The 7,813-nt window shown below is 56.0% G+C and overlaps 1 protein-coding gene across 8 annotated transcripts in view; it reads right to left on the reverse strand.

Moving 5' to 3' along the window:
- LOC106510284 (apolipoprotein L3-like) overlaps nt 1-7,787 on the reverse strand; it is a 33,432-nt gene extending 25,645 nt beyond the window's left edge. For 3 of the 8 annotated variants that reach the window (XM_021091547.1, XM_021091544.1, XM_021091546.1), the window contains exons 1-3: nt 6,906-7,000; nt 4,430-4,582; nt 2,312-2,479 (exon numbers count right to left, since the gene is read on the reverse strand). The gene's annotated coding sequence lies outside the window, so the exon portion shown is untranslated. Of the gene's footprint in view, nt 1-2,311; nt 4,583-5,733; nt 7,009-7,139 lie in introns of those variants that run through there. The other 5 variants (XR_002343910.1, XR_002343912.1, XR_002343911.1 and 2 more) reach the window with 5 other exon arrangements.

Here is a 7,813-nt window from a genome sequence, read left to right on the forward strand (position 1 = left end):
GGTACTGACTCACAGACTTTGAAAAACTTACGGTTTCCAAATGGGGGATTCACTGGGGGTTGGGGATGGAAATCCTACAAAAGTAGATTGTGTTGATATTGTACAACTATAAATGTAATAAATTCATTGAGTAATTTTTAAGAAGACTATGCTAAGGCACTTTCATTATATAAGAAATGGTGGGGGTGGGAGTTCTCGTCACTCCTTTGGGACAGCAAATGGGACCTGAATTCAGAGGTTTTTAGGCATATGTAGCTTTTATAGATCATCAAGATTTCTTGAGAGTTTGTTTCCTTTAAAAAAAAATGCCTTTACCATAGCTAAGTCTAAATGCAGCATAAACATATACAAAACAGTTAGGGATAGAGGGAAATTCAGTCACCAGTGCAGACCAGTGTAGGACAAGTCACTCTCTTCTAGACGTGGTTCCAGGAAAGCCAGTGATAAAGCCCTGGAATTTTACCACTTCTTATCAGAAGAGAAGGAAAAGAAAGATTTTTTTGGTCAGTTTTAACTTTTCACAATTACCACAAATTATTTATTATGAACAAAGCAGCCTGACCAAGTTTAGCAATAAAAGGATTTTTGTAAAAGCTAGCGAGGACTCGGCCAGCCCTGCAGAATCTGCCTGCCAATCGCCCAGGTGAACAGCACCTGCGCCACGTGGGGTCAGGGTGGGTGGGCGAGGCCTTGACATTTAGGGAGCTGCACTTGGAACTGCCTCAGCCCCGCCCAACGGCGGCCTTGGCTGCTAACTAGGAACCTAGGTCCCGGCTCACACCCCTCCAACCCCACAGGGTGAGGCCATCCCAGGTTCAGGTGCCTGGTCTTGGGACTGAGCTCCCCAGGAGGCCAACAGGAGGCCCTTCGAAATCCACTTTGGTGGAGAGCTGCCACCTCCGCCAGTGGCGCAGCTGGAGGTAGGCGGCGTGGTTCCTCTGCAGGATCTTCAGGACCCTCAGCTGCTGCGTCTTGGCCAAGGGCCTGTGGGGCGAGGGCCCCAGTCACCATCTAAAGGTGGACGGGGAGTTCCCGTCGTGGCGCAGTGGTTAACGAATCCGACTAGGAACCATGAGGTTGCGGGTTCGGTCCCTGCCCTTGCTCAGTGGGTTAACGATCTGGCGTTGCCGTGAGCTGTGGTGTAGGTTGCAGACGTGGCTCGGATCCCGCGTTGCTGTGGCTCTGGCGTAGGCCGGTGGCTACAGCTCCGATTCAACCCCTAGCCTGGGAACCTCCATATGCCGCGGGAGCGGCCCAAGAAATAGCAACAATAACAACAACAACAACCAAAAAGACAAAAAAAAAAAAAAAAAAAAAAATAAAGGTGGACGGCAGGACTTCCCGTTGTGGCTCAGTGGTTACCAAATCCGACTAGGGATCATGAGGTTGTGGGTTCGATCCCTGGCTTTGCTCAGTGGGTTAAGGATCCAGCGTGAGCTGCGGTGTAGGTTGCAGACATGGCTGTGACTCTGGCGTAGGCCGGTGGCTACAGCTCCAATTAGACCCCTAGCCTGGGAACTTGCATATGCCGCCGGAGCGGCCCAAGAAATGGCAAAAAAAAAAATAAAAAAATAAAGGCGGACGGCAGACCTCCCATTCCACAGTTCTGATCTCTACCCCAGAAGCTTTTCCAGAGCTAAGATCTAGCAGTGTGGCCCTCACCCGGGGAACTATGCCACAGATCGACCCCATAGATGTGCTGGGATGTCTGGAGGCACTTCTGGTTGTGGCGATTAGGGAGAGAGCTGCTGACCTCTGCTGGGAGAAGCCAGAGATGCTGCAAAGCAAGGGGCCGTCCTGATCATTAGAACTGAGCCGCCCCCGTTGTGGACAGTGGGGGCTGAGAGGCCCCGCCCCAGAGCACTGCCTGCCCCGCGCTGGGCCCCCGCAAGCTCTTTAATACCCGTGACCCCGGTACAGCGGTGGTCACCGCCGTGGTCCAGATGAGTCAACCAAGCCTCAGAGAGAAGAAGTAACCGGGCCGAAGTCACACAGGGCAGAGCTCCAACGCCAGAGCCCGTGCCTTTAGCACACATCTTACTTCTGCACCCAGCAAATACACCTAATGATAATACACAACATAATACCAGCTGGAGCACCATACGCAGGATACTGCAGCTTCGAACAATGTCACACCTGAAGGTGCTTGGCAAGGAGGGGCTCCTGGGAACGCTGAATGTCGACTCCAGGCAACTTAGCAGATGAATCACGCAAAAGGAATATTGCGCCCCTCCCCCCACCTCAGGGCGCAGGGCTCAGAATCTCCCACGAAGGTCGAGCTGGGCCGGCACCTCCCTTGTTCGCTCCTCACCTTGCGGGCATAGTGGAAGATGCATAGCGGATGATTCAGCTGCTTGGGCTTCTGGAACTTGGGGTGGGTGCCCTGCTCCTGCATCACCTTCTCCACGAAGCTCTTGTCCGTGGCTTTGGGGAACCAGCACTCCTCGTCCAGCAGGGCCAGGATGCCAGGGGCGCCTGCCTGGAGGAAGCACAGCGTCCCAGCAGGGAGCTCGACAAGGGAACCGCCCACTTCCGCCAACTCCCAGAAGGTGGGCGGTGCTTCCCCCACAGGGGAAATAAATAAGGAGCATCACTGAAAGCACTCAGTTTTAATTGCATTCCGGTTTAAAAGGAAACCTCTGGGGCTCTGGGCTATGGCCGACACACCTTCGCCCAATGATCCATCCCAGGGATCTCCAGTTAGTGCGCTGGGGATCACCTGGTGGGCCTGAGGGGCCGTGTAGACCCCTGACCCGCAACCCAGAGGCTGCCCTCAGCAGGTGCCAGGTCCTGCAGACCCTCTCGAACCCCGCCCCACATGCCCAGGTCTGCACCACTCTGGGGAGAGGGGTGACACTCAGGACCAGCCTCCTGAGGAAGAGAAAGCGCCCCAGAGCCCAGGGCCCTTCCGTGCACTGAGTTTCAGGACCAGAGAGCAGACACAGGCATTATGGGGATTGGCTGTGCAGGGGCTGCACCGCTGAGCTCAGGGACCTCTCCCCTCTCCAGCAGTTTGTGAAAGCCCTTTATATTAGAATGATGTTTAAAAATGATGAAATAGGGAGCTCCTGTTGTGGCACAGTGGTTAACAAATCCAACTAGGAACCATGAGGTTGTGGGTTTAATCCCTGGCCTTGCTCAGTGGGTTAAGGATCCGGCATGAGCTGTGGTGTAGGTTGCATGGCTCGGATCCCTCCTTTCTGTGACTCTGGCATAGGCCGGCGGCTACAGCTCCGATTAGACCCCTAGCCTGGGAACCTCCATATGCTGTGGGAAGAGGCCCTAGAAAAGGCAAAAAGACAAAAAAAAAAAAAAAAGATGAAATAGATTCCAAAAGAGAGAGGTCGAGACTAATTATCAAAAATCCTGTGGAGTTCCCATTGTGGCTCAGTGGAAACGAATCTGACTAGGAACCATGAGGTTTTGGGTTCGATCCCTGGCCTTGCTCGGTGGGTTAAGGATCCAGTGTTGCTGTAAGCTGTGGTGTAGGTCACAGATGAGGCTCAGATCTGGCATTGCGGTGGTTGTAGGCCGGTGGCTACAGCACCTATTAGACCCCTAGCCTGGGAACCTCCATATGCTGTGGGTATGGCTGTATAAAGACAAAAAGACCAAAAAAAAAAAAAAAATCCTGTAACATAGGAACACATGGTGTTTTTTTTTTTTGGCCATACCTGAGGCATATGAAAGTTCCCCATGCAGGGATGGAACCCATGCCACAGCTGTGACAACAGGTCCTTAACCCACTGAGCCACCAGGGAACTCCCATGGTGCTTCTTCATTAACAAGCACAAGCCGTGGGTTTAATAACTCGAGAACTTTTAAGTAGAGATGAACATAAATGGGCATGACAACACCTCGGCAACAACTCCTGGGATGTGAAAATGTCTGATTTCTTCTGGAGGCAGATCACAGGCACTGCTACTGCAGCTGTGGTTCGCATACCCTGCTCAGGCCACAGCCGACAAAACTGCCTGCATTTCAGGGAGGTTCCCAGCAAAGAAAGAGGTTCGTTTCCCCCACCCAAGTTCATGGTTCCTCTGAAATTGACCATGGACCCCAAGTTGAGAACCTCTCCCCTTCCGTAGTCATCAGTTTTCCTACCTGACCTCGAAGTCTTTGGGGGCAGGACAATGTCTTGTCCCAACACCCGATAAATATTTGAGACTAAAAAGAGAGTAAATCAACAGAGAGCCCCTGCCCTGAGGCCTCCTGGAGCGCCGTCCAGAAGGTGCCAGTCTCGCCAGCACTTCTGGCTGGGAAAGGGCATCTTGTTTAAGCTGAAAATACGCCAAACCAACGTCTCCTGTGTCCACACGGGAAGGAGGGGCCGGCCTGGGGGGCTGTGGGGCTGCAGGAGAGGACCCCAGCCCAAGGAGAAGCGGCCCGGGGGCCGAGGGGGCGCGAGGGGCCCGAGGGAGGCGCTCACATCGAAGATCTCGAAGCCGGCGATGTCCAGGATGCCGATGAACGAGGCGCCCTGCCTCTTGGTCTTGTCCAGAGCCTTGTTGATGCGCAGGACCAGCCAGCGGAACATGCGCTCGTAGGTGGCCTTGGCCAAGGCCTCGATGGCAAAGTCGGCCTGGGGGGGACACCCAGGAGGGTGGGGATCAGACACACGGAGCCTTTAAGCCCTCATGCCCTTTGCCTCCAAAATGTCAACCCCACCACGTTCACCCTGGAGCAGGAAGAATAACCTCATGGAAAACCAGTAAGGCCAGACCTGCCAGGCCTCGGTCTGCCTCTCGCTGCTCCTCTGGGGACCACCCGTTCCTCACCCTCAGCCCATGTGGCTTGTGGGGGTCTAGTTCCCCTTGCTGTCAGTGCCACCTGGAGGGGGTGAGCCTGGGGGGACCTGGCCTCCAGGTGGGGACGTGGCGGGTGGCTGAGTAAGCCTTTCCGCATCTCACAGAAACAGACCTGCTTTTCTGCAGAGGAAGCCTTTCCCTGGACTTGTGCAGACCCCCGTGTCCGGTGCGGTTTCTGAAGCTTGGGCCACCCTCCCTTGGGACCAAGTCGGCCCTGGGGGGATGGTGGTAGCTGGAAAGCTCTTCCTCTTTTCCAGCAGTTTCTAGTGAAAGCTCTTGCCAGGTGCAGTTTGGGTCATTTCTTTGTGCCTTAGCTTGGGGCAGGGGAGGTGGTTGCTCTTTAACGGCATCTGAGCTATTTCTAGGTTTTCCTCTTGTTTAGAGTTAATTGCTCTGAACTCACATCATCCCGGAATCCTGAGCTGCGTGGTGTTATGTGCACCAGAGTTTCACTGAGCTGTCATGCTGTATATTATCATAAGGAGTATTTTCTGGCTGCAGAAGTAAGATGCGTGCTAAAGGCACGGGCTCTGGCGTTGGAATTAGAGCTCTGCCCTGTGTGACTTCGGCCCGGTTACTTCTCTCTGAGGCTTGGTTGCCTCCTCAGGAAAACGGGGTGACCACCGCTGTACTGGGGTCATAGCGGGGCAGGCAGTGCTCTGGGGCGGGGCCTCTCAGCCCCCACTGCCCACAACGGGGGTGGCTCAGTGCTTGCTTTGTAGGCTGTTTAGCCGAATCTCTGGCTTCTCCCACCAGAGGTAAGTAGCACCCTCCCTATTGGGGACACCCAGAAATGTCTCTGGAAGTGATAGGTGTGGGGGCACAGTCCCCAGGGTGAGAGCCACAGTCTTGGACGATGGCTTTGTCATTGCCAAGGCCACCGGCCAGTAAATGGCAGAACTGCCGTCACCCAGCTGGCACGCACCCTCTAGCTGGCTTCCTCCCGGGGCCAAACCTCACTGGACAGGGGTGTCCTGGTCTGCAGCGTCCGGGCTCAGACTGAGCTGGTTTTTCTCAGCACGCTGAGTTGCTTGCAGAGTCTCTAGCAGCTGGTTACACTGGGATGTGTGACCAGCTCGGCTGGGCCCAGTCTCCCGTGCTGGTCGTGATGAAGGGTGAGGAGACTGGCACTTTCCCAGCGCTGCTCCCAGGCCACCTGTGCTCCTGGCCTGGAGCTGCTCAGTCTCCCCTGCTTAGCTTTGCTGGCTCCTGAGGCTGCAGAAGCTGCTCTTTGCCTGTGTTAATAAAACCTGTTTCTCTAGTTCCTTAAGGTGATGCCATCTGAGCCCCAGTTCCACTTCCACCTTTTTAGAAACGCACATGCAAAGAGACACCCATAGGCAAGGCCCCTCCAGTGCCAGGTTCTGTGTTTCCCTGCCCGTCTGACTCGTTACCCTGCCCCGGGCTGCCCCCCACCCCCGGCTTGCCCCCTTCCAGTGTCCCCGCCCACCCCTGCCTCCCCCAGCCGGCTTTCTCTGCATCCGGGGAAGGCTGCCCGCTGAGCAGAGAGATGGCCCATGGCTCCGGGCCCGCCCCTGGCCGTGGCCTTGCTCTGGGGCTCCATGGCGGCGGGGGTGGCACGCGGTAAGTGGCTGGCTCTCCTCCATCCAGATCAAAGCCCTGGAGCTCGACAGCAACCTGTACCGCATCGGCCAGAGCAAGGTCTTCTTCCGGGCGGGCGTGCTGGCCCACCTGGAGGAGGAGCGGGACCTGAAGATCACGGACGTCATCATCGGCTTCCAGGCCTGCTGCAGGGGCTACCTGGCCAGGAAGTGAGTCGGGACGCCCACCCCACCCGAGGCCTCGCCGCTCTCCCGCTGCCAAGGGCGCTTGGGAAATGGTGGCCGCGGTGCCCCGATGCCAGTCAGGTGTCACCCTGGGAGGCCCCCGTGCTTTGCCTGCCCCCCTCTGCTTCCTGTTTTCTGCCTGAGGTTTAAAGTGAGTGAGTGAGAGGGGTGACTGTGCTCCTGCCCCCTCGCTCTTCCTCACTCTGTGACCCATTAGGGATGACACCAGAGCCACTGTCCCCAGAGTGCCCAGTGCTCCAGGGGAGGCTGTCCGTGAGTCAGAGCAGTTCCTGTGGGGTCATGGGCTCACCTGCTGCAGGATGGTGGGCGGAGTAGCTGCACGTTCATCTCCCGAGCCCCTCAGTGTCTGTGCTCAGGGGCTTCCCTTTCGCCCGTGCTCTGAGCCTTGGGGGCAGAGCATGGGGTGGGGTGTTTGAACACGTGGACCTCTGCAGGAAGCACCTGCTGAGGTTTTCTCCCAAACAAAAGCCCCCAAGTTGCTAGAAGAAAGCCCCTGCCTCTCCCCTCCCCTCGGCTTCCTCACCTGCAAAATCGGATCAGAGTCCTAACCTGCATCACGGGGTGACTGTGAGACCGACCAAAGCTGAAGCTGGGGGGAAGAGGCCATAATGGCCCAGGGACATTTCCTGGGATGAAGCAGCCCTGATGGAGATGAGGCTGGCCTCCATGAGGTGGGGGGGTCTAGGCCCCCTGTAGTCCCTTCTCCTTGGGGGCAAATCAGAAAAGTCCAACAGCGGTCCAGCTGCATGGCTTAGAGGCTGTAGGACCTGCTCAGTTTCTTTATGTGTAAAATGGAGCCAGCAGTTCCTGGAGCTGACGGGAGGGTTAAACAGGAAATGTGTGGATGGTGCCAGCTCAGCACCTGGTGCCTGCTCAGCCCTCCGTCCGCCATGGCTCTTTGTTCAGGAACCAAACAGAAAACAGGACTGGCTTTCTGTTTACAGGTTTTCTGGTTGCCAGCACCCTGCCTTTCCTACAAGATTCCTCCACCTGGAGAGAAGATCTGTTGTCAAGTGGAAACAAACCTGGGTAGAAAAGCGCACTCAGCCCTTCTCACAAGCTTCTGCATCCATCCAAATGGCATTGACCGCCAAGGCTGGGCCTCCTCGGGCAGGTCGCTGGGACCTGAAAGTACTGGTGCTGTCCCTGCCATCAGGGAACACGTCTAGAGGGACCTGACCGAAGGAGTGGAGGCCC

The sequence above is a fragment of the Sus scrofa genome, chromosome 5 (assembly GCF_000003025.6).
Source record: "Sus scrofa isolate TJ Tabasco breed Duroc chromosome 5, Sscrofa11.1, whole genome shotgun sequence".
In the NCBI taxonomy this organism is placed as follows: domain Eukaryota; kingdom Metazoa; phylum Chordata; class Mammalia; order Artiodactyla; family Suidae; genus Sus; species Sus scrofa.